General features: G+C 50.1%; 1 pseudogene; it reads right to left on the bottom strand.

Moving 5' to 3' along the window:
* Window positions 1-3,103: 3,103 nt before the first annotated feature.
* On the bottom strand, window positions 3,104-3,523 carry LOC105000329 (annotated as a pseudogene).
* Window positions 3,524-5,591: the final 2,068 nt, after the last annotated feature.

The following is a 5,591-nucleotide window of genomic DNA, read 5'->3' as shown; positions in this document are numbered from 1 at the left end:
GAGAAGGAAATGGCAACCCACTCCAGTGTTCTTGCCTGGAGAATCCCAGGGACGGGTGAGCCTGGTGGGCTGCCATCTATGGGGTCGCACAGAGTTGGACACGACTGAAGCAACTTAGCAGCAGTAGGAGCAGTGGTCCAATATTTGAGAATCTGCCTGCCAATGCAGGGCACGTGGGCTCAATCCCTGATCAGGGAAGATTCCTCATGCTGCAGAGCAACTAAGCCCATCTGCCTCGACTGCTAAAGTCCACGCTTTGCAGTGAGAAGACCAAACACTGCAAACAGAGAGCAGCTCTCTTTCACCACAACTCGAGAATGCCTGGATTCAGCAACAAAGACGCAGCACAGCCAAAAATTAGATCAATAAATAAATTTTTTAAAAAAGTTGAATGAGTGGAATATATGAAAACCCTGGATAAATTTTGTAGGAGTGGCTGACGTCGCCAGAGCCCCAAAGGATGGGTGGGGCTTGGATGGGGGGGCGGTGAGAATAGAAACAATTTCCCTGGGAATAAAGACAGAGAAGTGAGAAAAGGCAATCCCTATCCAGGGGTCAGAGGTCAGGGATATGTCATTCTGCCCCAAGCAGTCAGATGTGGAGCTAGAACTTGGCTGCCCTCAAAGACCAAGCTGAGTAATTTAGACTTTAGGCTGTGGTCTAGTCATCTCTACAGTGGGAGTGTACACACAATCTGTTGGGATACAGGAAGAAAATATTCAAACTCCTATTGATATTTATCTCCCTCCTTTGTAGTGTATATGAAGCTACTAAGGCTCGGAGAGGTTGAGTAACTTACCCAAGGTCACACAGCTAGTAAGCATGCCAGACTGCAAAGCTGTGCTCTTCACATAAACTGAGTCTTGTGCAGACGGTGGGAGGTTGGGTGGGAGCAGAGGCTGGTCTAGAGCAGAGTGGCCGGGAGGCGTAGACGGCCCCCAGCCCTGGCTGTCTCTGCCTAGCATCCTACTGTGGGCAGAGGGCCAGGAGCCTGCCCAGGCCTGCCCCCGCAGAACCTGTTGTGAGAAGCCAAGCAGAGAGCCTCGATGGCAGCAGGGCTGCCTGGGCCAACCACCCAGAGCCTTTCACCCCAAGCTTTGTTCTCAGGTCTTTCTCATCTTTGCTGGGAGCCAGAAGGCCGTGGACCAGGGCTGAGAACCCAGAAGCGGCTCACGGAGAGGACTGAAGAATTTGCTAAATCATCCACTCCGCCGCCCCACACACTCAGCTGTCAACCCCATGGCCAAGGGACCTCAGATGCCAGACTCACCCTGCTTCCCCACACTTCAGTGTGCTACATTTATGGGTGACATTTACCATCTGAATTATACCTCTTAAAAAAACCATCACCGATTTTGAAAATTAAAAAAATTGAAGTATAGTTGATTTACAATACTGTGTTAGTATCAGATGCACAGCAAAATGGTTCAGGCATATATATATATATTTTTTTTTTTTCGGATTATTTTCCACTGTAGGTTATTCTAAGATATTAACCGTAGCTCCCTATTCTATACGGTAAATCCCTTTTGGCTGATCTACTTTATGTATAGTATTTTGTATCTGGAAATAATTGCCTTTATTCATGTATCTGGCTGAACTGGGTCTCAGTCGCCGCGTACAGCGTCTTTGGTTGTGGCATGTGGAACCCTAGATTCCGGATTAGTTCCCTGACCAGGGATTGAACCCGGACCCCCTGTATGGGGAGTGCAGAGTCTTAGCCACTGAGCCACCAGGGAAGCCCCACGCTCTTTCCATTTTGAAGCAAAATCTGCTTTGCTGCTTTGGTTTTGCCCTGGTCGACTTTACTGAGGTCTGATTAACTATAATAAAACACACGCCTGTTAGTGACTTTTGACAGATGTATACACACCCATGTAAACACCACCACAATCACCATCTGGATCATTTCCACCCTCCCAGAAAGGTTCCTCACATCCCTTTGCAATAAATGCCCCCCACCCACCCCTCCCCAGGGAAGGATGGATGTGATTTCTATCGCTATACATTAGCTCTCCCTGTTCTTGAACTTCACACAAATGGGTCATGCAGTAATTGCGTCTTCTTAGCCTCCGCCTAATGTCTGTGAGATTACATCAGTTCATCTACCCTGTTGCCTCGGCCAGTGTCTTTTTATTGCATAAGTTGTGTGAAGGTATCATATTTAGTGTGTCCATTCTCCTGTTGGTGGACATTTAGGCTGTTTCCAACTTGGCTCTAATGAACAATGCTGCAATATCCTTCGGGTTCAGGTTTTTATATGGATACGTTTTCATTCCTGTTGGCTGACTATCTGGGAGCTGAATTACTGGGTCAGAGGTTAAGCGCATAGAACTTCCCAGGTGGCGTTAGTGGTAAAGAATCCAATGGTTTTAAGCTGAGGCTCCAATGGGCTTCCTTGATGGCTCAGTCTCAGAGGTAAAGAAGTGCTGTGCAGGATACACAGGAGACGAGGGTTTGATCCCTGTGTTGGGAAGATCCCCTGGTGGAGAGCATGGCAACCCACTCCAGTATTCTTTTCCAGAGAATCCCATGGACAGAGGAGCCTGGAGGGCTACAACCATAGGATGGCACAGAGTCAGATAAGACTGCAGCAACTTAGCACACACTGCAGGGTAAGTGTCGGAGAAGGCAATGGCACCCCACTCCAGTACTCTTGCCTGGAAAAATCCCATGGACGGAGGAGCTTGGTAGGCTGCAGTCCATGGGGTTGGGAAGAGTCGGACACGGCTGAGCGACTTCCCTTTGACTTTTCACTTTCATGCATTGGAGAGGGAAATGGCAACTCATTCCAGTGTCCTTGCCTGGAGAATCCCAGGGACGGGGGAGCTGTCTATGGGGTGGCACAGAGTCAGACACAACTGAAGCGACTTAGCAGCAGCAGCAGGGTAAGTGTATATTTACTTTACAAGAAACTGTCAAACTGTTTTCCAAAGGGTTTGCGCCACTTTGTACTCTCATCAACAACAAATGAGAGGTCCGTGACTTCCCATCGCCTTGCCAAGGATTAGCACTGCCCGGCTATTTAATTTAAGCTATGCTCTGGATCTGAAGGGCTCTCTGGGATTTTATTTATTTTTTTGATTTAATAAAGTTTTATTTTTCAAAATGTACAGCTAGTAGGACCTGTTCATGCATCTTCACCAGCAGCTGGGGCATCTCCACCCTTGGTGTTTCTGGTGTAAATCACTTGAGCTCTGTGCTTTGAAACCAGTTTAATAAGTCCTTTACTAAGGAGTTCCTGAAGGGCTGCTCTGGCCAGGGAACCATGAATCTTCAGTCTCTCAGAGACGACAGCTGGAGTTATAAGCTTATAGTTGGGAACTTTACAGAGTTTGTCATATGCTGCTTTGTCAAACAAGACTAGGTTATTGAGTTTGTCCCGAACTCTGCCTTTGGACCACTTCTTTTTGGCTTTGGCCCCAGATTTGTTCACTGGATCTTTGTCTTTCTTGGCCGACTTTCCGGCATCTTTCTTCTTCTTGTCGTCCTTGGGTGGCATAGCGAAGCCCGGAGAGCAGCTGCAACCACTCCTTATTGGGATTTTAATGTGCATTTCCCTAGAGACTAATGACGTAGCGCATCTTTTCCTGTGTTTATTGGTCATTTGTACCTTTGGTGAGCTGTCTATTCAGATCTTTCGGATTTTGTTATTCCCTCATCTCTCCCAACCCACAGCCCCTCCCCCGGCCGTCCCCACCTGCAGTATACCGTCTTGCTCTAAGTCGGTTCTAAATGAAGGGCTGCCCTTCTCTGAGGAGACCGTAGTCAGCCCCACCCCACAGGGATTCTTCTCTCCTCTGAGCTCCTTCAGTACCCATCTGCCTCTGTGCCTGTTTAACACAGCATCTGCCTCCGTACAGTACCACTTAGATGTCCAAAGGGTGGACGAGGCTGGACGAGGGGCTTCTTGATACCAGAAAGTTCACAAGCAGTGGGATTCTGCCTTTATAGAATTATAATATTGCACATTAATAGCAACTATGTTCTTTAAAATTATAGGTATCCCCCTCCCTGAAAATGTCAGACTATCTGAGAAAGAGGAAAGTAAAGGTGGAATAGGGAGTGGGAAGGTCACTCCCCCATCACCACCCCATGCCTCTGTCTTAAGAATCTCTGATAAAAGCAAAAGATAATTGGGCTTCTAGTTCTGCTGTTTAGTAACTGTGGGGGGGTGGTGGGGGTAGGGGGGGTTGCTGTGGGCAGATCTGGGCCTCCATCAATTAAATGGGGATGACAGCATCCTCTGGGAGTTGTGGGGGTTACCCAAAACCTGTTAAGTATGCAGAAGCAGTGGTAAACTGTAAGGAACCAGTGTGTGTGCGTGTTTGCTTGGGGGTGTGTGTGTTGGCCTGTTAAATTACAAACTCCTTAGAATAGCTGACCTGGTAAAGAAAATCTTGCCTTTATATACATTAAAAAAAAAAAAATGGACGGATAAACGCACAAGAAATCATGAAGGAAAATGCCAAGGAAGATAAAAGAATCCAACTCCTAAGCGTTCCGGACTCTGTTTCCGGTTTCTCTTCCGTTTCCTCCCCTCCTCCTCCTCGCCTTCCTCTCCCCCTTTTCCTCCCTCCTCCAATGGGCTCCTGCCCGCCCCCACCACCCCAGGCCTCATTTTAAAGGGACCTCCATATGAAACCATGTGAAAAAACCGTATGAAAAAAGAGAAAGGACCCTCAGAAATGGAGGAGGATGTTTGCACAACACAGCGGCTTTGCTCCCAGGGTCAAGGCCAGACTCCCACAGCGCCGGGTCAGGGCCTGGGCGGATGGGAAGGGCCAGGACGGGTGCTGCTCCCGTCTCCAGGGCCCTTTGCAGTGGCCTTCAGCCCTGGGCACCCCTGAGTGAGCGGTACCTCACAGGAACCCCACCTGAATGGTCAGCTCTGAATGCGTTTTCTCTACAGCAATCCCTTTTCAGTCCCAAACCCACTGGGCTAGAGAGACAGCTCCCCACGTGCCGAGGCTAAAGCTGGATTCAGAGGGGAGTATCCCACCACCACCACCACCATCACCACTACTCAGAGGCTTGAGCGAGGCCTTGAACTTTCTGTCCCATGAATTCACAAATCTTTCCCGGCACTGTTTCAGGTCCTGAAGATAAGACTGGAGAAAAAACGGCGAAGTGAGGCCTGCTGGTACCAGCGTCCCCTCTGTGGGTGAGACAGGGGACGAATGTCCGTGTCGGGTGTGGAGCGGCTGCTAAGTGCTACTGGGAAAAAATACTTAAGTTCAGGGATTAAAAAAAAGGTCCCGCAAACCCGAGCAGGGTGCGGCGCCGGAATTATATAAGGGAGTTATTTGAGGTCAGGCGATCAGGGAAAGTCCTGCGGGAGGAGGGTCTCTAACGGGGGTCCTCGCGCCCCCATCCCTCCCGCGCCCGCGTCCCCTCTGCGGCGATTTGCTTCTGGCTCCAGGTGGCCTCCCCACCCCCGCGCATCCGTGCGCTCCTCCTGCGCCCGTTCTGGTCCCGCCCGCCAGGAGGGTGGCCCCGGACCGGCCGGGTCGCTCTGGGCGCGCACCGTGATACCAGGGGCGGGTGTCCCCAGCGGCGCGCGTGACTCCGCCCCGCCCGCCTCCGCTCGC

This window comes from Bison bison, unplaced genomic scaffold (assembly GCF_000754665.1).
Source record: "Bison bison bison isolate TAMUID 2011002044 unplaced genomic scaffold, Bison_UMD1.0 scf7180017864371, whole genome shotgun sequence".
NCBI lineage: Eukaryota > Metazoa > Chordata > Mammalia > Artiodactyla > Bovidae > Bison > Bison bison.
This window is presented reverse-complemented; position numbering and strand designations above follow the sequence as displayed.